Below are 27,000 nucleotides of genomic sequence, written 5' to 3'. Positions count from 1 at the left end.
TCCTTTGAAAATTCAACAATCACTCAAAACCTTGAGACAGAAAGTGGTGTCTGAAAAGAAATTGATGTTTTTACTTTTATCCCCCCCAAATCAAAAGAATATTTGCAAAGATTTATAAAATGTCAGAGTAAAACAAAAGCATATTTATGTTATCTTAATTAAATTCAGAATTGCTATTTGAATCAAATGTAATATAAATATAAGTTAACTAAATATGGGTGAAATAATCTCTTAAAGAGATACTGGCCTTAAAGACAGAACTATAAAGCCACCTAATATAATCTGGCTTCCTTGCCAGCTTATCATACCTCTTTTTTAGTAACTGGTACCTTTTTTAAAAAAATGAATTATCACCTGTATCTTCATATGTGGATATTAATTTAATCAAGTGTGAAATTTGAGGTTAATTTTTAGCATACTCAGACTCGGCTCAAATTCACCAGTAAACATGTGGAAAATGGTTTTGCTGTCACTTTACAAATCTCCAAGGCAGCATTCAGTGCTCATTTTTGTGACTACCTCTTTAAAGGGAAGCATTTTGGAAGAGGTCTCCTGAGAGCATTTATAATAAATCTTTCCTGACTTCCTTTTAAGCAGGAAAGAAAAATCTATTTAAGACAATGCTTTAAGGCAAAATGTTACCTGACTTCAGATTCAAACTTTTCATTTATTAGGGAAGAAGTTAAGGTCTCCAGGGGGTGCTGAATCAGTCTATTCTGAGAAGTAGAAATGGAGAAGCTACTTTAGTTAAATGGTGTCTAACTCTGGCAACAAGAGACAAGTTCCTGCCCAGCCAACATTCTCTCTCCTGGAAGTACCACCATTCTACTCCTCAAGAAAGGCATATTGATTCCTTAACTGAAGAATAAGAAAATGACGAAGAAGAATTGCAGAAGCTTTCATGTATTGAATTCCCACTATATGCCAGCCATGTTTGGTGCTTTATATATATTCTCTCCCCTAATCTTCAGAACATTACTATAAGCATTAATAATCCCATATTACAGAAAATAAAACAAAACAAAACAAAAAACAACAACAACAACAAAAAAAACTAAGGCTCATAGGAGCTAAAATTGTGGCCAAGGTCACACAGCTAGTAAGCAGAAGAAGCAAGACTCAACCCCTGGTCAACTGGCTTCACAGTTGGTATGCCCTCCTCCATAGCAGAGCAATAAAAAACTGAGTAACTCAAGTAAAGGCCACTGTCTTATTTAAAGGAGCAACTCAAATAGAGATAGTCTGAGGCAAGAAATGCAGATTGACATAATGACCAAAAACCTACACCATGTAAAAGTGCAACACCACAGAAAAAGCTTCGCAATCTTACCTGAATGTCTATAGCAATCAATGTAAAGGGTATTCAAGTTCAGCAAACTTGCCTGTAGCAAAATACAGCTAAATTTGTTCTACTTATGGGAATGGAAGGAGAGTAAAGATTCCTGTTTCCTCATTTTCAGATCTATCCCCAGTTTGAATTTTCACCTTCAGAGTTAAGGGACGCATCACTGAAAGGAATGCACACTCTGAATAAACAAGTTATTCTTGAAAAGACAATCAACATCCCCTCCATGCGTCTATGTATTACTGATTTTCTTTCTCAGGAAAAGATTATGTTACTGATACAAGAGTGCTCACTTGCAGTCATTTTTTTCATGCCCAAAGTATATTTTCCCTATAGCTTCTATCGCATCATTTAATATGTGTCTTAAACACATTACACTCTTAATGATTATTTGGGTAGTAGAAATTTCTTTCCCAGTTATAGAGCCAAGCCAATTAATCTATTTCACTTTGGTTCTTGGCTGGAGGGGGGGGGGGGGCGGGTAGAGGGATGGCAAGGTGATAGATATTTTTGTCTAGTAAGGCTTTTTTCTTTAATTTAATTGCACATTTTTTCTTTTTACTACCATTTCTTCCTCCAAACGTCTGCAACTTATTGTAACTCAGACGTTCAAAATCAGATGTGATGTCTGAAGCATTGTAACTGAATTGTGTGGGAAGAAATACTCAGGACTGTGATTATTCTTCATATAGTTCTTCAAAAAGCATTCGGCTTTTCTGCTGCCACATCACATTATAAATTAATTTTGCTTCCAAGTAATGCTCACCTTAATTTTCTTTTACTTCACTACTCTTAACAGGTTATCTTGGCTGAAGCTCGGATGTACTAGGCAATGATCTCTCTGGAGGCTCTCATATGCTACAACCATATACAATCACCTTAGCTGTCTGAAAATTCTTCAGGACATTTAAAGTTTCTAGCTATAGTTCCTGATTTGCCTGGGGACCATGGAGGCCCTAGGAAAGAATTTTTGACATACTGGGGTAGGATGTGATATGGAAAGAGACTGTTATGGTAACACAGTGAGCCTAAAAAATACATATTCTCTACCAGAAGCAATACTAAAAGGGAGAAAGAAATATTTCTGAATACAGTAGGAGGCTCTCCTTGAATTGACCTCTACTGCATAGCCTACTCCTACCAGTGCCATCACCATCACCTGCTGCCCCACCACCACCACCACACCACAGTTATTATTCTCCATTCTCCCCTGTCCTGGATCCACTCTCCATTGTATTCGTTGAAAGGCTGGCTCCTGCAAACCGCTTTGCCAGGGCTATGGGAAACCCAGTAGGAAATCAGCAAAAGGGAAAAGAAAAGAGGTGAATGTTGTTCTTGGCTCATTCATGCTTTGATTCAATGCTAGGGTTCTTTTTTTTTTTTAGAATTTTTTAAAATAATTTTTACTTTGTTATATTAGTCACCATACAGTACATCCCCAGTTTTTGATGCAATGTTCCATGATTCATTATTTGCGTAAAACACCCAGTGCACCACGCAATATGTGCCCTCCTTAATACCCATCACCGGTCTATCCCATTCCCCCACCCCCCTCCCCTCTGAAGCCCTCAGTTTGTTTCCCAGAGTCCAGAGTCTCTCGTGGTTCCTTCCCCCTTCTGTTTACCCCCCCTTTATTCTTCCTTTCCTTTCCTTTCCCTCTAACAGGGGCTGTGACTCCCTCTGACCACAGTTTCTGCCAAGTGGCCCCTCCTCCACAGGGCTTTAGTAAGCTGCTCCTCCTCTCAGGTTTAGAGATGGTAGCACCTTCCAATATTGCTACTTGGAGTTGCCTCAACTTCTCTTGTTTGTTATGTTACTGAATCCCACACATCTCCCCATGTACTTTCATTAAATTCTCAGAATTCCCTCAGTGTGCCTTCTGTCTCTTGCTGGGCCCCTGGCTGATAACAGTAATTGGGTTCAGGAGTGGCCTCCGGAAACAGACCCTGAGGTTGAAATTCTAGTATTGATTCCACATATATTATTTTGTAACATAAAGATGACTCCCCTACTCAGGTGGGGGGAGAACATGGATAACTAGTAGAGGACAAACTTTTGGGAGATTAAGTGTCTCTATCATTTGCCTATTAAGGTGATAGATTACAGGCTGCTTCTCACTCTACTGGAGAGCTTACAAAAATAAAATAAAAGCGTAGCGTCTTGAACTTTGAACTCAAGGCATAATGGAAAACCAGAAGGTTTTTGATAAGCTTTACATGGATCTTTTATGTATATGTAGAACAGACATAATTAATGATCATAACCATAACCTGAGAATATAGGTTGCAGAGTTGCACTATTGATTAAATACATACATTCAGTGGGCTTTGAGAGTTCATGTTAAAATTAAGGTTAGCAGCCCTTTTAAAGTCTCAGGGTCTCATTCCTTTGTAACTAAGGTTCTAACTATAATCTTTGAGACTTGTTTCAGTAAGTGGTTGAAAAAGTAGAATTCTAAAATTTCAGATGAAGTCCTTAACTTGAACTTTCAAAGACCCCTGAATCTTCTCTGCTGGCTAAAGCAGTCCCTCCAGCTTATCTGAGAAAACTGTTTTCAAAGACTTCAACAGGAGCACTTGCCTAGCAAGAACATTCCCATTCTCCTCAAGGTTAACTCCCACCATTATTCATCACTTCCATGGCCAGAGGGAGAATTGCAAAGTATTCTCAAGAATAAGCTAGATTCTACCCAAAAGGAAGATAGGACCCTGACAACTTTTATAGTCAGGGAATGGGAGTGGGAAGAAGCATGTTTAGAAACAGATACTTAAGGGGTTAAATCAAGGAGATAAAAATATGAGGTTGGTTCAAAAAGAATTTATAAATACAGGAAAGTTTATCTAAGATTCTAAATATATATTATGTTGGCTGAAACACCTGGGATGAGCTCTAATAGTTTGCTTAAAGCCTGGACTCAATGGTGACCTGAATAAATGAGAATGAGATGCTGGGATTTTTCTGCAACAAAAAGGAAAGAAATCAAAAGCATAAGGAGGTGGCGATGCTGGAGTGGACCTATTATTTTTAACCTATTCTGCCACACCCTACCATACCTTCAGGAGAAACAAAAGGACACTTCCTTCTCCAAAGCTTTAAGACTACTTTGGTAGTGAGCACCAGTATTCCCAAAAAGTTCTGTTGTGGCTGTCTTCCCTAGGCCAGAAATGCTACAGAAGAATTGGGCTCCCTAATCTCAGTGAGAATGATGCAGCCTTTGAGTGGTTGAGGCCAGGTGGCAGTGCTCAGTTGCAGGGATGAGGTTGGCACAAGTATCACAATAAACCACAAAGGCAGAATGTTTTGATCCATAGGAATATAGGGTTATGGCTAATTTTTTTGCGAGAATCTTAGGAATGAAATAGATTGTCAACCTTCTAAAATATCGGGTAGTCTACATTACCAGACCAATTCTTCCTTTGGTAAGTAATATCCAAATCAAAGTACTATAGTGGGAATTCATGGCCTTTTACCCAGAGCCTTTTGAGGTGGAGTCTAGTTTCTTTAAGAAATCACTGAAATGTAACAAAAATACACTGTAAATCTTCCTCCACACCCTCCCCCAGAAGATCCATAGCCATTTAACAGGGTCACAGTGAACTGGGAAAAAGAATAACCATACCGTGTAGGAGTTATTACTTACTGGACATAATTTAGCACTTATCGGTGTGGGCACAAACTCAAGAAATAAATGGAATCTTGGCCCATATCCACCTTCAGTGGTCAGTGGGCTTCCAGTGGTTATCTCTCATGCTCCTGATTACATAGGCAGAATAATTATACCTAAGAACTAGAACCATCTATACACTGGTTCTCTAACCCATGAAGTAAATGTTAGTGTGGTGGGAAGAACCAAGTAAGGCCGCTGGAATCTCCCCTGTCAAATAAGAAACAGAAAGCAATACCCTGAAAAAACTGCAGAAATCTATGCTACTATTAAAGTTGAAAGAAGCAGGGATGGTACTTCCTTCCCAATCCTCTTTTAATGCTCCAGTTTATCTGGTATAAAATGAACGCTTTTGAGTGACCCTGAATTATTGGTGCCACCAGCCACAGCTGTTGATCCAGATGTGGTTCCCTTACTAGAGCAAATCAACACACTGCTGGCTCCTAGAGTGTAGTCATTGATTTAGGAAATGCTTTCATTTGTTGTGAGGTTTTCTCCCCCATCTGAATCTGTAAAGACAATGAGGAACAGTTCATCTTTATCTAAATAGTAGGAATACATACCTCAGGACTCTGTCAACTCTCCTGGTCTCTGTCATAATATAGTCCAGAAGAGTCTTTACCATGTTGAAATCCCAGAAAACATCACTCTATCTGTTACATTTGAAGACATTACGCTAATTGGACCTCTTGAACAGAAGGTCACAAGAACCTAGATATCTAAGTAAAATCATGTGTGCTACTGAGGAGGAGATAAACCTCAAAAAGCTGTGGGATACTACCACATTGCAAAAATTCTAGCAATCCTTTGGTGTAGAGCATATGTAGGTATCCCTTCTAAAGTTAACGACAGTTAACTGCACCTTGAATTTCCTAGTGTGAGGAGAGAGGCACCAAATTGAGCATAAGTATTTGCATTTTAGAGGAAACATATCCTACATTGGGGAACACTGCTGTAACCCATCTCCTGACTAATCCACAAGGATACCAGTTTCAAGTGTTGCCCAGAGCACAAAAGGAGTTAGCCATAGATCCAAGTTGTGATGCAAGCTTCCCCACCTCTTAGACTTGGTAAGCTAGAATATCTAAATGGTACTTGAACTCTGTTAAAAATAGAAATGCCCTTTGGAGCCTCCAGTGTGCCACAATAGCAAAAACAGCACAGACCATAATATTCTGGGGCAAATCCAAATTGTCTTCTACAAACTACTATTTTCCATTTGTAAAGTATTTCTGGTTTGCTACTTGACTGTGGTACAACCAAACAACACCTGAGTGCAGCAACCAGGGGACTATATGACCCGAGCTGCTTGTCATAAATTGAGTATTATTCGGTCAACCAAATCCTAAAAGTAGATGTGTGCAGCAGCATTAAGTAATTAAATGGGAATGTGATATGCCTTAAAAAGCCTGGAGAGGTCCAAAAAACCCAAATAACCCCTCTGAACAGAGTTAGACTTCAAAATACCTACTCCTACTGCTGTGTCAAGAGTCCCTTAAACCATACTGTGGCCTCATGGGCAGTAATCTATGACTATTAGCCAAAGAGGAAAAATTATCTGCTGCTTGATGGCTGTTGACCCCATCCAGAAGTGGACATCTGCCCTATCTGTGGCAGTCTGAAAGACAGTCCTAAAGGAAAATATTCCCAGGGGGCAGATTTGAAGGTAGTATATTTGGTTTTCTACATTCTGTGAGAGGAGAGATGTTCTATGATACGGATCCATAATGACTCTTGGGAGAAACTAATGAGATGCCTATTCCATCAGAGATTTGAAAAACAAGATTAGAGGACTGGTGACAAGAAGTTCTGGGGAAGAGGTATGTGGACAGATTTCTAGGAACAGTCATGAAATATTAGGATATTCATGTCCTACATAAATGCCCACCAGAGGGCTTCTATTGCAGAGGAGTCTTTTAATAATCAGAGACTAGGTGATTCCTACTGCAGATACCATTTCGCTTCTTTACCCAGCCAATCCAGTGTTTTCAAAATGGCCATGGTGGCAGGGTTGGAGGTTATACCTAGGCTTCAATAACAAGACTTTCTCTTCCCCAAGCTGATCTGGCTATTATAATTGCGAGGTGCTCAATCTGCCAACTATAGAAGCCAGTGATAAGCTCTGGTATGGCACTTTTCTCTAAGGGAACCAGCCAGCTTCCTGATGGAAGGATCCTGAATGGATCCTTTTTTATTTGGGAATGGGGTAAATATTTCATTCTCAGAACCTAAATACCTATCCTAGATATGGACCAGCCTTCCAGTCCACAATGTTTTTTCTAGCAACCTTTTGTAAGTTGAATTGTGTCCCTCAAAAACGTATGTTGAAGTCTTAAACCCAGCACCTTAGAATTTAAGTTTATTTAGAAAAAGGATCATTGAAATTGTAATTAGTAAAGATAAAGTCATACTGGAATAGGGTGGGCTCTTAATCCAATACGATTGGTGTCCTTATAAGAAAAGGATGGGGGAACAAAGGGGGAAGTCTGATATGACAACAGGGGCAAAGATAAGTTAGAAGTCAAGGAATGCCAAGAATTTCCCAAAATACCAGAAGCTAAGAGCATGTGTGTGAAACAGACTAATGCCATCTTGGACAAATCTGCCATGATGACCTTTCTGTGACCTGAAGGCTTCTTGAGCATAGCCCCCCACTCCCACTTTTTTTTAAAGCTTTTATTTTAGAGAGAGAAAGAGCACAAGCAGGGGGAGAGGGAGAGGAAGAAGCAGACTCTGTGCTGAGCAGGGAGCCCAATGTGGGGCTCAATTCCAGGACCCGGGGATCATTACCTGAGCTGAAGGCAGACACTTACCCAACTAAGACACCCAGACACCTCTCCACTTCCACATTTTTTAAACACACCTTTAAGTCCACCGTTGGGGCCTAACACCTTTGATCTATTCTGGAGATACGACTGATTCTCAAACATTTCCTCCCAGGTGGTCTGCCTGGGGTGGCCTCTCAGGGGTAGTCACCAGCATGTATTACCCAGCCTCTAGGACTATAAAAGCAGGTCTTATAGGAGGTGGGGCTGTGGAGATCTACTGGTCTTGCAGCCACCCAAGATAGCTTCTGTCCATAAGTCCCCTTAATAAACCATTTCTCATCAAGATGTACTGATTAGTCATTTTTGTCAGCTTTAAGAGATCCTTCAGCCTTTGGAGATCATTTTACATATACCTCCTTTTCATGGGACAGCATGAAACTGATTCTTCCCTACATCCTGGAGAGGCTGTGGCCCTACTGATAGCTGGACTTCTGACTTCTAGCCTCCAGAACCGTGCAAGAATAAGTTTATGTTTTGTTTTGTTTTAAGATTTCATTTATTTATTTGAGAGAGAGAGAGAGTGAGAGAGAGTATAAGAGGGGAGAGGGTTAGAGGGAGAAGCAGACTCCCCGCTTAGCAGGGAGCCTGATGCGGGACTCGATCCTGGGACTCCAGGATCATGACCTGAGCTGAAGGCAGTTGCTTAACCAACTGAGCCATCCAGGTGCCCATAAATTTCTGTTGTTTTAAGCCACCCAGTTGGCAGCAATTTGTTACTCTGACAGTAGGAATCTATATATGCTCTTATCTGTGTATCTTTTCACTGACATACCATAAAACATCACCCTCGACCAAGCAACTTTATAAAGAAACAAGAGCAGCAATGGTCTTATGTTTATGGAATTCACTGGCCTTACCACATGTGCCATCATCTAGAAGCAGATGGCGTAACAAAGGCTCAGCTATGGCATCAGCTGAGGACAGTGCGATTATGGGCCTGTAAATCAGTGACCAGTATATGATACTGTCCCCCCATTCTACCCCATGCTCAGGTCTAGGAACCAAAGGATGGAAGTGGGAGTAGCCCTTCGATACAAAACTTGAAATCTCTGTGTTAAGAATTTTTTTTCCTATTCCTGTACCATTGGGTTCCATAAAATTGGAATTACAAGCTCCTAAGAGAATGGTGCTTTCAGCTGGAAATGGAGTCACAATTCCATCATATTGAAAGTTAATTCTTCCTATTACTGTAGGGCTCTTATGCAACTTACTTGATATGCAGAGATGAAGCTTGCAATATTGTTGGGGTAATCTATCCCAATTGCCAAGGGGGATTGTGTTGCTGCTACTGAAAAGGAACAAGAAGGGATATGGGGGAGTCCAACAGATTCACCAGAGTGTCTATTATTCCCATTATGAATTTTTATGGTAATCTTAAGAAATTCAATAAAGATAAGGCTACAAAGGTTCAAATTCTATGAGAATAGAGGTTAGAGTTACCCCCACTGGGTAAAGGATCCAACCAGCCAAAGTACTGGCAGAGGCAGAAGAATACAGAATGGGTTATGGGGAAAGGAGGCTCCAAAGATTAAGGCCTCAGCACCACTGGAAGGACAGCCTGAGCAGAGGGTCAGGAATTTCATTAAAACATAAGATACTTGAAAACAGCTGTGGCATGGAGGCTATGAGCCACCAAGAGACAAGAACAGCTCAGTATAGCAGTTCAAATAAATATGAATCAGATCTTCCCCTCTTGGAGATTCTGTGGGCATTTTAGAAGAGGAAACTGGGGTCCTGCCAGTCAGCATGTGTAAGATTCTTTTTTTTTTTTTTTAAGATTTTATTTATTTATTTGGCAGAGAGAGAGAGCCAGTGAGAGAGAGAACACAAGCAGGGGGAGTGGGAGAGGAAGAAGCAGGCTCCTAGCGGAGGAGCCTGATGTGGGACTCGATCCCAGAACACCGGGATCACGCCCTGAGCCTTAAGGCAGACGCTTAACGACTGCACCACCCAGGCACCCCAGCATGTGTAAGATTCTGATAAGATTTAGGGACTCTGATGGTTACTTTTTTCTGTCAACCTGGCTAGGCTTCAGTACTCAGGTATCCAAACACACACTAATTTAGGTGTTCCTGTGGAGGTGTTTTTTAGATCAGATGAACAACTACAATCAGCTGACTTTAAGTAAAGGCGATTATCCTTGATTATGTGGGTGGACCTCACTCAATCAGTAGAAAGGCCTTAAGAGCAAAACTGAGATGTCCCTGAAGAAGAAACTCTGCCTCAAGATTACAACAGTATCAGTTCCTCCTGACAGTTTCCAGTCTGCCTGCCTGCCTTTCAGATTTCCGACTTGCCAGTCCACAGTCACATGGCCATATATATGATATTTCATATACCATACGTATCATATATATAGATATATGTGATATATGATATATAAATATCTGTTCTGTGTCTCTGGAGAAACTACACCGACACAGGGACAAGCTGTAAAGGGGAACTTTCCTAGGACCCATAGGGAAGTGGGCTTATTTTTAGATCATCTCAAAATACTTGCCTCAGAGAGAGGGGTTATTGTTCCCAAGATGTTAATTTATACTTTAAGTTAAAATTTATATGGGGGCTTGGGAAGGATGTAAAGGGACAGTATTGCTTGTTGCTGTTTCTAAATTCTGTGTGATCTCTCAAGTTCCTTATGCTGCTTGCATCCGTTTTCTGTGAAGTCACAGTGGTATGCTGAACCTCAAATACAGAAATGATGCTTTGGTCTAATGGTGAGTTGCTTTATCTGTAGCTGAGATGAACCATAGAACCATGTCTCCAGGAGGACTGACCAGCCACCACAGGCAGACTAACCATAAATAGAAATTACTTAACTTTCCGTCTTCACACTGCGTGCTTGGCCTCACTGATACAGCGTTCAAACCAGGAGAACTGGCCAACTACCTCTTGGTTTTCAGAAAAAAGACTGAAATCTACTGAAGAAAATGCAGAAAGGGGAAAATCGGGGAGGGGAGAGAGAAGGAGAAATTCCCCTGAACTGTCCAAAATAAATGTATTTAATCCTTAAGAAGCCTACCACAGGAGAGGTAAATATTAAGTACACCTGGATAACTTTAGGAATGTTACCCAAGGAACTGAAAAAGAGAATTTAGAACAAATTCGCATTTTAAAAACTACTACCTAATTCAAAGTTTCTCACATTTAAACCATGCATGGAACTTCTTTGAAGGGAAAAATATTAGACAACTCGATATTATTTAAATTATTTACCTAATATTATCTACATATGTACTTACATAGAAATAGGTATTAAGTTCTTATGTTTATACTCTTATAGAGCTAAAATATCTAAATAATTTTATAAGTTAACGATAGCCCAACATTTGGAGCAACATGGACGGGACTGGAGGAGATTATGCTAAGTGAAATAAGTCAAGCAGAGAAAGACAATTTCATATGGTTTCACTCATTTATGGAACATAAGGAATAGCAGGGAGATGGGTAGGAGAAGGAAAGGAAGAATGAAGGGCGGGGGGGGGGTAAACAGAAGGGGGAATGAACCACAAGAGACTATGGCCTCTGGGAAACAAACTGAGAGTTTCAGAGGTAGGGAGGTGGGGGATTGGGATAGGCCGGTGATGGGTATTAAGGAGAGCACATATTGCGTGGAGCACTGGGTGTTATACGCAAACAATGAATCATGGAACATTAAATCAAAAACTAAGGATGTACTGTATGGTGACTAACATAATAAAAAATTAAAAAAAAAAGACAGCAAAACTACAAAACCACTGAAGTTGTAATTTAAAACATTAGTGTGACAATATGACACATAATTATTTGTTTATTCAGTATATATATATATATATATATATATATAAGATTTTATTTATTCATTTGACAGAGAAAGCAGCAGGCAAAAGGAGAGAGAGAAGCAGGCTCTCCACTGAGCAGGGAGCCCGATGCTGGGCTAGATCCCAGGACCCTGAGACCATGATCTAAGCTGAAGGCAGACACCAAACTGAGCCACTCCTGCGCCCTATCAGTTTTTATTTTTTATTTTTTTTTATTTTTTTTAAAGATTTTATTTATTTATTCGACAGAGATAGAGACAGCCAGCGAGAGAGGGAACACAAGCAGGGGGAGTGGGAGAGGAAGAAGCAGGCTCATAGCGGAGGAGCCCGATGTGGGGCTCGATCCCATAACGCCAGGATCACGCCCTGAGCTGAAGGCAGACGCTTAACCGCTGTGCCACCCAGGCGCCCCAGTTTTTATTTTTTAATTTACAACAAATTGGTAAGGTTATTTTCATGGAAAAGACATATTTTACATAGGTCACTTAGAACATGATAGACCGTCATTTGAGTAGTTGTCATATTTAATGTTACTTATTTTTAGGCAATTCTTTTTAAACACTGATGTATTATTTTGATTAACCAATGAATTAAATAAAGCACTCCAAATTACAAAACTTGGCAGCAATGTTTCAATATCGTTCCGTAGAAAAGTCCTCGTTGTGTATTTACTATGATAATGACTACTAAGGAGCTTTGGCAACTTACTAAATACAGAGACAGAACTCATGAACCCTTAATTCACAAGAGGAACATAGAACTGTCACGATCTGAGGTATTCTGAATTAGATGTGCATCGATTAGAGATACGTTTTATCTTATGCTGGAATCTTTTGGATACAAGGAATACAAGGAATAGAACCAACTCAACCCACTTCAGCACTAGAGGCTCTACCTGTGTCCTCATGGTGCGGGTGGAATAAGGAATTGGAGAACAGTTAGGATCTGGCATAGCTATTCCATGTGGGTGTGTCTCTCTCTGCTTCCCTCTCTCTTTTCTTGTCTCTCCCCCTAAATGACAGATGTATCTCCCTCTATTTCTTTATATGTATATCTGTCTCTCTGTGTCTGTCACTGCCTGCTTTTTGTCTCTGTCTCCCATGCCACCAAGTCTTTTTTCTGCTTCTGTCTTCATATCTCTATTTAAACTTCCCTCTGTGTTGTCCAGATTTATTGACCCATTTACATGTCAGTCAAAGATTGCTACTCCTAGTTCTGGCTTAACATCCTTTATAAATTTAAACGGTGACTAGGGAGAGTCCCAAGTCCCAATTTCTAGGAGAAAAAAACCTGACTGGCCACACAGACTACTGATGTCAAGCTGTGGCTGGTTTGAAGTGGGTGTCACATGGGTGGCTGCCCACTCAGCAGTGGCTATTAGAACACACTCTCTAAAAAGGACGTGGGTATTATAGGAAACATATCTGCTTAAGTGTCTATTAAGGGTCCAAAACATCAGTTTCTCCTTGCAACTATTCATTAGGGTACTTGAAGTATCCAGTTGATTTTGACTTTAAAAATAGTGTCCAAAAACCAATCGGGGAAATTATACCATAGGCACAAAAACAAAAAGCACTTAAAAATATAAAAGAGCCCCTGACATCTCCTAGAAAGAGATGAAAGGTCCAAACCACAGGGACTATTGTATTTTCTACCAACGGACCACTCAATGTCTTAAAGACATTCAATTAAAGCACTTAAGAGTAGAACTGAACTTCAAGACTTGGGATAGACACCATAACCACCAAAGAAGGTGTTTTGTCCTTGCAGTTTTTGTGGGAAAAGCATGGATAAGACTACTTACTCCTTAAAAATTTAACATAATATTATAAAATTCTTCTAAGAACACTGCCTTTTGTAGTAGTTTTATTTATACACATCAGTAAAATCACTAAGATTGCTTTAATCATAAAAACTTTAGAGTGAAATTATATCCTCATTAAAAATTAATGTTTCCCAGACATAGGCAAGATGGGTGTAAAGCTTATGCACAGAGCTGATAATATTAAGGAGAAGGGAAGATGAGATTAAAATTAATATGTAGGTAAAGCATAAAATAAAGCTGAGCTGTACTAAGGGCACAGGAAATTTGGGGATTACGGATGGGCCTGTTCAATTGAGGTAAAGCCTTCCAGAAAAGTTAGACTGAATCTCTCAAAAAATGAGGACACTTTGGGAGAAAACATCAATAAATATATGGTAAGAGTATGAGTGAGAAAAAGAAGAAAAGTGGAACAGGCTTTCATTCGGCAGCAAGCAAGGAGTACTAAGGGCAGAGGCTTGCACAAAGCAGTAACTGGAGTTTCTGAGGAGTTTCAAGAGAGGGGAGATTAAGGCAGCAATTTGTGCAAATTCATTTGGGAAGAATAAACTGAATCATGGAGTGGGCAGGGACTCTAACTTTGCCCTGTTATAATCAGCACGGAAGTGTTCAGCACCAAAACACACCAATCAGCCCAGGACCTACGGATGTGCTCTGCGTCCATTCCCTGGTGCCCATCACAGCAGGCCCCACAAAGTGCCCTTACCCTGCAATCAAAATCCACCTCTCCTAAACACTGACTGATTTCGGATTCTGTCAAGATGACAGATCTCAGCTAGGCAGGACATAAGAGACACTTGCTGTCATGTCCCCTGCCCTGAATAAGACCCTCCTCTTCTGCCGGTCCCAGACAAATCTAAATGAGTCTCAGTGTGCCCGGAGATGAAAGTGTAGAAGTGGCTTCTTGGGGGTCAGAAGGCAGGGAGAGAATGAACCAAAAGAAACAATAATGAAAGAAAAGGGGGAAACTACCAGGCACTGCCAGGAGGAGATGGTGAGCAAACACGAAACTGAGGCTGACGTGGGGGGAAGATGAGAACCATGATGGGAAAAAGCAATGGAGGGAGTAAGGAGACATAGGAGAAACACTTGAGAAAATAAAAGGAAGGGGAGTAGGGGGGGTCAGAGAACAAAAATTAATAAAAAACAGACCAGAAAAAAAAAAAGGAGCTAACAACAAAAGCATCAGAAAAGCAAACAAGTGAGCTAAGGAAGAGAACAAGAGGAGAATCTGTATGGACTGTGCATCCTTTTGACCATCTCTGGCCAGGGTTACCGTTGCAAATCCACAGTTTATCTGGCTAATCGGCAAAACACAAATAAAAGAGAATGAGAGAAACAGAAACCTCCACATAGAGGCCTAAGACTATCCCCTTTGATAACGAGTAAAAAGGCATCAATATATCTATTTTAAAATTATTCAATCATATAATTTGCTTGTATTTGGAAACTACCTAAGTTTTGAAATACGCGGCTTTCAGCGAATAGTCTATCCTTCCACATGTGACCAATAACTAGCCTACCAGCCTTACTGCTTCATACCAGTGTAACATGAATAATTCATTAATTTTTTAAGGGCAACAAATCACAAGGACTTTAAAGGAATTAATAATCTGACAGTGATATTAACTCAAGTCTTCCTCACCCTCCTCACCATTAAATATAAATACAATGGCCAAGTGCAGAGTGCTATGGAGGAGCTATGGGAAAGTAACTTTTAGCCTGTGATCTTGTTCTCTCTGACAAAAGAAAGTCTGAATAAAAGAGAATAATAAAATTTCTCAAGAACCGTGTGCATTATTGGCTAGGTCATTTATCTCTTATATGGAGTTAAGTGCTGTCTCAGATGGATTATATTCACAGGTTATGCTTTGAAGGCCATGTCTCCCAGGTAATATTTGATGAGTCCTTCTTGATACCTTTTAAGATTTATCTGTAAGAGATGGTATGCTGAGAACATTTTATATCCCCTCTATGTCACTAATGGCATGGCACCAACACTGAATAATCATTAAAAAGCTTAGAGCCATGTTTGCTTAGAGACCCAGTTGAAAGACAATCTACAAAACTGTTCACAGTTTTTACAAGGTTCTTCTTACTCTCTCCTCATTTTATTCATTTTGCTTAACTATTTAAAATAGGAGTTAGAAACTTTTTGAAGAGTCCTATGGGATGCTAAGATTAAACAGGTTTCAGATTTTCGTTGATGTATATGTTTCATCTTTTAGAAAATCTGGTTCAGGTAAGAACTTGATTGATTGGAACAGAAACAATCTACTATTTCCTCAGAGACTATGACAGTTAAGGGGTGAGTAGGCAGAGGGCCTGAAAGGAATTTGAGCAACCAAAAAACTGAGCCACCCAGGGACGCCTAGGGATTAGTGTTCTTTAAAAGAGACCCCACAGAGATTCCTAACTCATCCCTATTCCACCATGTGAGGACACAGTGAGAAGGTGCCATCTATAAAACAGAGGGTGGGCCTTCACAGACACTGAATCTGCCAACCCCTTGACCTTGGACTTCTCAGCCTTCAGAACAGTGAGAAATACTTTTCTGTTGCTAATAAGCTATCCAGTCTGTAGTCTTTTTTATAGGAGCCCAAATGGACTAAGATAGTAAAAAATATCAGGGTAAAGATTTTCTTTTTAGTTATGTTGGTATGAAGTATTCTACATTGGATTATACATGGATAGCAGAAAAACTGGAACATAAAGATAAGAAAATACAATCAGATAAGAAATAACCAAAATTTCCCTATCCAGACAAAATCAACACTAACTTTTTGGCCAATTTTTTTTATTTGTGTACATATTTTTAAATAAATATGTGTTTATATTATTTGAGAGCCTGCTCTTTTCTCTCTATTGGATATCACAAATATATTCCATATGAATAAATATAATTTCTATACTTTCATTGTTAATAAATATGTATGTTATATATTGTATTATATTTGTAACTTTTATATAAAAATCAGGTATTAAGTTGTTTGAGAGTATTATTTTTTCAAAGAAGAGTACACCCATTAATTTTTAAATTTTTAAAGAAAAGTTGCTCTACAGAAATTACCAGTCAACTAACACTGAAAATATTATTAAGCAGAAATTTAGAGATCTCAGGATGCCCTGACCTTAATACAAAAGCAGATGTTCAAATGTGTGTAAGAAAGAGATCTTGATCAAAAGGAACATTTGTGGTATTTTTCCAAAATATTATACCCCGTCCATTTTTAAATGGAAGCCTCCTATCATCATTCAACCATTTCTTGATGAACTATAACCAATGACAACTTACCATGTATCAATATAATGAGTCTGTTTTTCAATTCTGCGGTTGCTGCTCTTATTGTCTCTGTTCTCTAACTGCCTCACTATCTTTTAGCTGTTTTTTCTTATTCTAATTTATTATGGGCTGAGACACTAGAGACCTAAGCTCATTAACATGTGTATGTTAAGTAAGGCCCAATAAATCTATGAGGGAAGTATTGGAGTCAGTAAATATCAGCCATTGGTTTTATATAACATTTTCACTGATACTAGTTTATATAATATTTATAAAAACATGGAGCTATGTATTGGGTATTTGAGGAATCTGAGATTTAGAGAAATGAAATAACCTGCCCAATGTTATCGAGCTGTAAAATTGCAGCATAAAAGCTCAAACCCAATTCTCCGCATTCTAAATCAACTCTAAGAACTTTGTTAAATGCAATTTCAGGTTTTTTTCTTGCCCCTGGCTGAGGGATTGTAATCCAGAGCAAAGTTTCCTAAAACATGTTTCATCAAACACAAAGATACCAGGTACAGACAGGTATTATGCAACAAAAGAGAAAACAGTGGATCAAACAACTCGCTCTACTGCAGGACACCTCAGAGATTTTAATATGCTAGTGTGCCTCATAAACCTCCAAAAGCAGCCTTTTCATAACTACTTGGACCCCACGGTGACCCTCTGTAACAGCACACCTCTTCAGGCTCCAAGGGGGGAACTACAGAAATAATGTCCCAGTGGGGAGGAGTGGGGGGAGGGCGTTCACCTGACCAGGTAATTAAGGTCTGATAGTCTTAGTCTTTGCACTCACTTCTCACTTACAATTTGTTAATATAACAGAGATGAAAATATAAATTCTGGAAAAGCCTGAAGTTCGTGTGAACTGTTACCTTTGATAATACAGAAAAATTACTTCAAATGAAAGGGACAGACAAATTTTTCAGGAGTCACCACAGAATACACCCAGAAACTACTATGAATAACATTTAATCACATTAAAGTTTAAATTCACAGAGAACACATATATAAAATGGAAACCATTATGCTGGATTTGGAATTAAATGCACCAGGACAGCAGACCATGCCACTGTTGTCCATAACCTCCCCCCCCCACCCCGTGACAGGACACAGTGTCCTTAGATCTTCAGGATCTGTAACAAAAAGAGAATTCCCAAAGTAATTTAACCTTCACAAACTGCACAGACTACACACATTTGAGCAATCCTTCAAAAACTCAACAAATCTTTTTTTTTAAAGATTTTATTTATTTATTTGACAGAGAGACAGCCAGTGAGAGAGGGAACACAGCAGGGGGAGTGGGAGAGGAAGAAGCAGGCTCATAGCGGAGGAGCCTGATGTGGGGCTCGATCCCAGAATGCCAGGATCACGCCCTGAGCCAAAGGCAGACGCTTAACGACTGCGCCACCCAGGCGCCCCATCAACAAATCACTTTTAAAGTAAGTCTATTTGTAGTTTATTAAAATATTTTTAGAAAGTTGCACCCTTTTAGAATATTAACAGGAAAAGTCATCATGTAGTCCATGAAATAAAAGATTTTCTGAAAGGAAGCACTTCCCCAACTTGCCTTCTCACTAAGGTTTTGCATCATGGAAATATTCTTTGCAAAAATTTCCGTCAACATCTGTGAGTGGAAATTTTGCTAAGCATTTTATGTTTATTATCATATTTAATTTTTTAAAAAGCCCAATGAAGTAGGTACATTATAAATAATCTCCAACTTTACAAATAATAAAATTGAAGTTGAGATAGATTAAGTCTTCTGAGTAGGCAGAGCTAGAACTGGAAACCAGCCTGCCTAATTACAAAGTACTTTCCTTTACCCACCTCTCTCTGTGATGCTCATATTCAGTTAACTATTTCATATATTAAATATATATAACACCCGATATTCCTATTTAAATCATACAGTAGCCACAGAAGGTTTATAAGGAAGAATGTATTCTCAGTAAGATTCCCTTATCTTACCTCAGCAAGCTTCTTGTGACAACAAAACATCCCTTCATTCACTTTGACCTATAACTAACCTCCACTCTTCAACTGGAAGTCAAAAGACCATGGCATCTCATGATTTCTTCTTCTCTTTTGACATTTCTGCTGTCTCATCAAGGCCTTTACAAATGGAACTTAAATATGATTAACTACAGGACAAGTTAAACCCCAAATAAAAACCAACGGGGCATGTATGAATGACGAAGCAAGTCAGTTCTAAAGCCCAAGATAGCTTTACCAGAAAACTAGTAGATGACCAATCTGCAATTCTGGATTTCATATAAATTAATTTTAATTCAAAATTCAATAATGGGTGGGGGAGAAATCATACGACTAATTTGGCCTTCAGTACAGACCTTGGAAGTGATATAATTGAAGGAGTCCAGAAGGACATCCTATCAATCAATCCACAATTATTTATTGAATATTCTCCACCACTACCATTATGCCACATGCTTAGAATCCCAACCCTTGAGCTATCAACAGGGGTTAAATCATGACCAGAAAACAAAGATGTGTAAATGTGAACATATATTACTTGGAGAGAGGATGTCAGTAACTCCTTGGTGACTACCATTACAGTAGCATAATATAACATTGGGCCCAGGGGGATAGCATAAAAGACAGGTAAATTATGACTAATTCTGGAGAAGTCACATCAATAGAGTGAAGCCCTATAGGACCAAAGATGCACCAGAGCTGAGGTTCTTAGTTCCAGAAGATAACATCATTATACGGTGCTGGGTACTAGGAAAGTGAAATAAAAGATAGTGTTAAGAAAGAATATTGGGGCCACTGACCAAGCTAACCTACAGCTAATGAGAGGGTTTTGGCGGGGGCGGTTGTTTTTGTTTTTGTCCTCCATCTGTCTATGTAAGTTGGTAACTTTTTACAATGAAAATACATTCTGGCATTTGAAGCTGACACCTCACAGGTAGAAAAGAGTCCCTCCCTGTACAATATAGGAAAAGGTCACAGAGGTCTCTTACATAAAACTGACATCGTTATACATAATTAGAGCTCTTGTTCAAAGAGAATTACAAAGTGACAAACACAGATTTCTCTGGTATCCCTCTCATCTGCAGTGCTCATCTTCCAACAAAGCCTGCCTTCCATCCCGTGGTATGCTAAGTGTTTAACAACTAGTTCTCCAAGGGGGAAAAATTTAATATAAAATGTACTGCTTTAAGAACATTAGCACCCAATTTATAAATAATGATAAAATATGTAATAGTCATCATTGTAAATTCCATACCAAGGACTATGGTGTGATTTATCTTTCTTATAAAATCTATTGTCAGCTTCTCCTTCCATTCTACCCCCAACAACAGTGCCACAAACTTAGACTATGTATAAATGCTCGATTATGATCCCATTCCAAAAGAAGTCATTCATGTCACTGACAAATAAGTGGAGTTCTGACGTAAATGTTAGTTGATATTTTCTTTTACGTTACAGAGTGAGTCTAAAGTAAAACAACAAGGACGTTTGTCAGATTTCATTCAATTTTCACTGACACAAGCAATTTCTTTGCTGAATCAGATAGTGGTTTCATATACTAAACAAATATTTTCTCCATTTTATGAGCCATTCACAATCTAACAGCTACAGACACAAGACAATTTTCAATTTAACCTGCAATATTAATATTTTCGTCATTTTTTTAAGCCCAGATAATGAACAAAACAATAATTGTAGCATTTGTGATTTTCATGGTATAAATACTTCCATCATGGTTGGTGCTGAACTACCAATGCAGAACTGGGAAAAGCAGGTAACGGACACAGGATTTCTACCACACAGCCACCATAGTTGTAAACAACATCAAAAGCAAAGATACTAGTAAACTGTAGTAAAATAACTAGGAAGTGACAAGTCGAGTATTTATTACCTTTGTTTTTAACATAATGTTCAATTACAAGTTTTGTAACTGAATTTTTGATAATGGCTATTTAACAAAGAGCAAAACTGCTGTAAATTTAACAACAAACTCTTTCCAGCCTGTATGAACTGGCTTCCGGATGCCATTGCCTCTTGTACCCTAACTACCAAGAGTCTATTCTCTCAGGTATATTTCCTCAGTTGCAAAATTGTTTTGGAAATTCCCTACTACTATCTCTTTGGTTTTTAAAAATTCTCATTATTATTTCCTGAACTGGAAGGAAATCTGAGAGATGAGTAATGGAGATGGAAAGGCGGGTCAATTAACTATTAAAGAGCAAACTGTGAGACAAGTAAAGAGGTCTGGGATGTGGAGTCAGGAGCCCTGGGCCTGAGATCCAATCCTGATATCTTAGATGTACCTTTTCAATTCAGAGCTTCAGAATTCTTATCTGTGAAGTGCAGTTCATATCCACTCACTTCACCTGTTTTTTTGTGAAAAATACATAGAAAAACATCTGTGGAAATGTTTTATAATTAAAGTTTATGATGCAAAATAAATCATTTTATAATATGCAATTCTTTCAAATGAGTTTAATCTTTCAGAACTTCTTTTTTTTATAGAAATGCCTACAAATAACACCATGTTTTGAGCTTCTGAATTCTTAATTAATAAAATACTGCAAATATTCTTGCTGTTCTGATTTTGTAACAATCAGTTCAACGTTTGCTATATTAAGACCATGCATGTGTTCCCAGACCTAATTCTTTCCCTAAGTCTGGTTTTCTAAACTGCTGGTGATAAAACCAAGTCTGATTTATATGATGCAGCTCACATGGGAAGGGTCTATGGCTCTTGGTATCTTCAATCAAACTCGAGAAATGACAGCACAGTGTAATAACTTTTGAAGATAACCACTGTTAATTTGATGATTACCAGTTTCCATTTACTGAATTGTGAAATTATTGCGTTTCATATTCTAAGTGATTCTAATATCATTAGAAGCATGCCAGAACAGACTGGTGAAGAGCAAATTGTGCAAAATTTTTCTTTAATAAAACCAGCCAGCACATGTTTTAAAAACACTGTATTCATTTCAGTTATTCTCTTTATAGCTTTTATTTCAGTATACTTTCCTGAAGATGGGATTGGAGAGGATGAGGCAGCTGGATGTGGTAGCAAGTCTTCTGGGTTAAGAGCCATATATCCCAGTTTCCATGTTTCTTCCCTTTTCGTAAAGGGAGTGCACTGAGTTCCTTTCCTGTACTAGGTTTTTAGGAGACTTAATTTTCATCATTCTAGTCTCAGGACATTGTTGACATTTGATATTTTAAAATGTCTGAGAGGAAACAAGTTTCAATACCCAAAACTTAACCAGAAGTGTATCTACCAAATCTGTAGCAAAGAGGATTAAATGAAATGAAATATGTTCCCCCTCCCATCCAACGTTTTGTCAAAGGCTGAGAAAAGTGCTACAGAACTTTAATAAAGAAGGATCTTCCCTAAACGTGTGCAGTGGTTGCTGTAGAAGAAATGTACTTGGACAACTTCAGAATAATCCCAGGTCTTCAGTAAGTTGCCCAGAGTGTGTTTTAGTGCTAAAAGATATACAGTGAAGTATGTGCAGTGTTTAGAATTTGGGGAAACTGCATATTACCTCTCCCAAGTATGTTCCCTAAAACCCTTTACCCACATCAGTTAATATCCTTTGGAACATTCAGCAGAATGAATTTGGGGAAAATAGTGATTTAGCTACATCTTGATTTACGGACTTGAATAGTGCTAGTAGTGTGTACCTGACAGAGTCTGTGCTGGGTTCTAAGGGAGGCTGCAGAAATGTCAGAAATGACAATGTCTTTTCCACTTTAGAATTAATTCACATAGGCAGTTTTTGGTGGTAGATGACTGAGACATAGGAGACAAGGATGCCTTCAATATACTATCCAGAAATTCAAGTATTTCATGAACCTGGAGTCAGTAAACTGCCTCTTAGCAGTTATATAACAACTATTATGGGTCAAATTCCCACCTTCACAGGTGAGGGAACTGGTTTGTTTCAAGCTAACATTACCTAATTTTAGTTTGTGTCTGACGTTAATCTTAAGGTTGTGGCTGTAATTTGGAGAGCACAGCTGTAATGAACTGGAGTTTTCTTATTGGTTGTTCGGTTACTCAATATTTAGATTTTCTTTTTTCATAGAGGAAATTGGTCATATTTTAGATGTTTATTGCTACTTCATTACAATTGACAATTTATGATTAGAGACATTTTTCTGGTTTAGAAAAATTTTATATATATTACAAAATAGGTAGGTTTGGTTATGAACATTTCCATTACAGAAGATACCAAACATATTCCAGAGAGCTTGAACGCAGGAATAACATGCAAGAAATCAGGATTTCACATCTAACTCAGGCTAAAAAAAAAAAATACTTACGACACAATTTTCAATTTCTCTGAGCCTCGTTTTGCTTATCTTTCAATAGCAATTATTGAGCAAAATAATCTAATGTTTTTTCTAAATCTAAATTGACCTATTATTTCCTTATAATTTTCCTAAAGGGTCCCTTTAAGTATTGACTCATTTAAGTGGTTATTTATAAAATATTACTATAATTTGTGGATTTTAGATTCCTAAACTCACAATAGGCCTTTAGATAGGAACATACTTTGAAATAGGTCTTTTTCTTAGAGAGAAACAGTCCACAGCCCCTTTGTTATTATAGCTACACAGTGATGATTACTTTGCTTTTTAGTGACTGAGATGTATAGAGAAGGAATACAGAAGTAGACAGAAAATTATATGAAAAGCCACCTTCTCCAGATAAAAAAATGAAATATCTCTCAAGATAGTAGGCAAATGAAACACAAAATCTGATTTATTACACTATATCTTAGCATTTTACCCTTAAAAACATACCAATTCCATGAAGATCTGTAGAATATTTGAAAACACTTCCTTTTTGTTTTTGCTTTTTTTTTTTTCTTTTAATACCTAACTCCAGGTCTTCTTGCTTTTAGGAGTTGATTCCTCACCCCTAACTGGTCCTCCAACCTGCCTCTTCCTTCTTGTAGGTCTGCCGCCTAGACACAGAGCTCCAAAATCCACACTTTCTCACCCATCTCAAGACATGTGCTTCTAATTCAAGCAAAAGAAAAATAAAACAAACCAACAAAAATACAATTCAGTACAAATAAGAATCATTTTACATGCAAGTGAATGTGGTAACTGCCTGGATCCTGCAGGGTTAGGTACAGAAGTGAAAATGCCACCTGAGTAATTCCTTAGATGATCTGAGTCCTTCCTAGAACTTATTTATTACACAGTAAAGAAGAGTAGGATGTTCTTTCTGAAATATTTTTCTTGGGAACTCAAAATGTAAGCCTCCACCACTGACAGGGTAGCATTTTTAGATTAAGCCATGGGAAATCTAGCATGATTTACAAATACAACAGTCCAAGAATAACAGCCTTTCTGCCATCCGTGATTGGCATTGCTATTATAGACTCTATTATAATCTTATCTCAATGTCCAAAAAAGCTATTCATTCAGCAACTAAGCTCACGTCAAAGACAAGGCAGAGTGTACTTATCTGCAGAATAATGTTTTTGAAAAACACAGTCTCATTGCTCAGACAGAACCAAGAGCGTACATGACATGGTGCAAGGTGCTTATGATAGAAGGTGGCAGGAAATGAAGTAGAAACAGAAATACCAACTGAGAAGGTGTTTAATCTCTGAGGTGTGAGGTATTACACTCTAGCACTCTCTCTGACTGATATCAGGCATGAAGGGAAAAACCAGCTAAAACAAATGGGGGAAAGTACACGTAAGTCCCTTTGATGTCTGTATCGGCGAAGCACTTCAGCTTTCACATCCAGTCTTTAATAGAACAGCTGAAGTTCCTGGTTTGTAAATAAAGGAAGCTAAGAGATTGCTGAGTAGAGTCTGTCATACACAGAAAAATGCAACTGCACTTCAATGTATGCCTGAAACCACTCATCTCAATATTCACGCACACATACACATGTACGCACCTCTTAGAGCTATCTTATAAGTAACTCTATTCCTGCTTTTCATAAGACCTGTAGTTTTCAAATAATTTTTGCCAGGGAAAACGAATGAATTCCTACAAATGCATATATTCAAAATCTTGAGGAAGGTTGGATAGCCCCTCTGTTCCCACAAGGCAGAAACTGAAAGCCATGAGCACAGTGGTGATGAAGCCAATACGGTGCCTCTGCATGCAGAATGATCAATAAAACACAGAACTGACTCTTCAGAGCGAGGGGCAGATACAATGGCAGCAAACCAAACAGGAGATTTTGTCAATGATTCAGAGCCTCCAAATCTGTAAGAGCAGCAAAGACCTCTCAGAGACTAAACGTGAGGCAGATAAATCTTAACACCAAGAAAAGCCAAACCCCACACCCCATTGGTCTTCCCAGTGGATTGTGCTGATGATCCATACAGCCCAGGTTTATAGAGAGCAGTTCTTTCTCCATCTCCACCCTCACCAAGGATGCACACATGCACTTCCACACTTCTCCAGACCGGCTACCTGACACCATCTCCTACCAAGGGCTGATGGGGGAAACTTAGAAAGCATTCAAAGAAATTCGTGCTTTTAAAGCAGGTCTATTCCATTCACTCAAGGCAGCTGCATAGAATTCGAGAAACTAAGAATTGGGACTGAAATCTCTGAGATTGCCTAAATAGAATTCCACCCAAAAAGAGGCCCCCCAAGTACCCTTCAGACTGTGGTGATGTCTTTGCTTCAGTGTCTGTCCCCTGCTTGCATTCTCAATAGACATGTAGATATAATGATGGTTCAAGTTTGGGCCACTGTAAATTTTAATGAAATTTATCTTATCTTGAGTTGTGATCTGGTCTCCTGTGGTTTTTACCTACAGATTCTGCCTGGTCCTTGAAAGAGAGAGGTAAGAGGTATTTTGTAAGAGATCATTAGTTAATTACTTTAGTTTTTAGTTCTAGCAAGTTTTTAGCATTGACATTGAGTATATCAACACCCAATTTTTAAGATGTATGCTTTTTTAGAAAAGTTATCAGTCTCCTCATGTGGTGCCTCCCAGTTCATCATGATTTGTTAGATATTACTGATGGAAACTCTGCAACTGTGTTTATAAATCCTTTCTATAAATGATAGGGCAATTCATTAAAATTAAACTGATTTTGTTTAAATGGGATTAGTGTCTTTTATTGTTTCATCATGTATTTCAGACTTTATTCTACTTTTCCAGTTAGAAAACTAATTTTATTGATCTTCAATATGGAAGAAAAATAGCTGAGTAGAGAAGTACCTGTCATCTAAAGTAATACAGCATCTAGGGCCACTGTGGGCTAATCTTGTCCTTGTCCAGCTCACTCCCTGCCCTTGGTAGCACTGTCACAATTCTCTACTGTTCTAGCCTTCTACCTGTTCTCATATTCTTCCAGACCTCTGCACAGTTTTACATGCATTCCATATTTGGGGAACTTAAGAACCTGAATTCATCACAGTATTTTCTGTGAAGTGTCAGTGATTTCTTTGTTGGTCTCCCCTTTATTTTTTTCCTGAGAATCATTAGCAGTATTACAATCAGATTTTCATGTTTTTCATTTCAAGAGTACCTGGTTTTACGATATAAATATCTCTTTTCTGCCCCCATCTTTTGGAGCCCAGCTTCTGTCAAATCTAGAGATATGCTTGAGTGGGACTAATATTTCTTTACTTCTTTTTATGCATCTTAAGACATTTTCACCCAAGATTCCAATCACTTACACAACTCAACTCCAAAATTGCTTTATTCCATCCAAGCAATAAAGTCTTGGCAGGACTCAGTGCTGTTACTATCTCTCTCAGATTTAGAATTCAGATGTGAAAGGGTTTCATGAATACACATATTAACACATGTAACTGGATTAAGAAACAAAGTCACTTTTTCTGACAGATAGTAAATCTGATTTGGCTGATTGGTTTGACATGAGGACTGCTTTGCCAAATAAGTAAAATAAACATTTTCCATAAATTAGCTAATTCTATACTTACGAGATTTTTAACAATAGTGTATTGAAAGTGTGTGAAAAGAAAGCATTTTATCAAGACTACTTATCATTAATTGTGTATCAAAACTAATAATAACAGCTATTGAATACATCTCAGTAAAAAAAGCCCTTTTGGTATACTTCCTATAAATCGAGAAATAAAATGACTCTAATGACAGGGTGACAAATCTTTCTGCAACTCAGGATCAAAATTGAAGAGAACCTAATTGAATTGTCAACTAATAGATTAATAAAAAATATTTTTGATGATAGATCACTATAGGAATTTTTGGCACATAACTTGGAAGGAGTTCAGGGAATTGAGTGATGTT

The 27,000-nt window shown here is 38.4% G+C and overlaps 1 protein-coding gene and 1 non-coding gene across 4 annotated transcripts in view; one reads left to right on the top strand and one right to left on the bottom strand.

Annotated features, from left to right (window-relative positions):
* The window catches only part of LOC148109263 (uncharacterized), a 556,689-nt gene that overhangs the window by 255,955 nt on the left and 273,734 nt on the right, over nt 1-27,000 (bottom strand). The gene's annotated exons all lie outside the window — the stretch shown is intronic.
* LOC123793019 (small nucleolar RNA SNORA72) lies at nt 21,302-21,428 on the top strand. Its single transcript, XR_006779845.1, has one exon. It is a non-coding gene; the product is annotated as a small nucleolar RNA SNORA72 (small nucleolar RNA).

The sequence above is a fragment of the Ursus americanus genome, chromosome 11, assembly GCF_024610735.1.
Source record: "Ursus americanus isolate L20-20 chromosome 11, mUrsAme1.1.p, whole genome shotgun sequence".
NCBI lineage: Eukaryota > Metazoa > Chordata > Mammalia > Carnivora > Ursidae > Ursus > Ursus americanus.
This window is presented reverse-complemented; position numbering and strand designations above follow the sequence as displayed.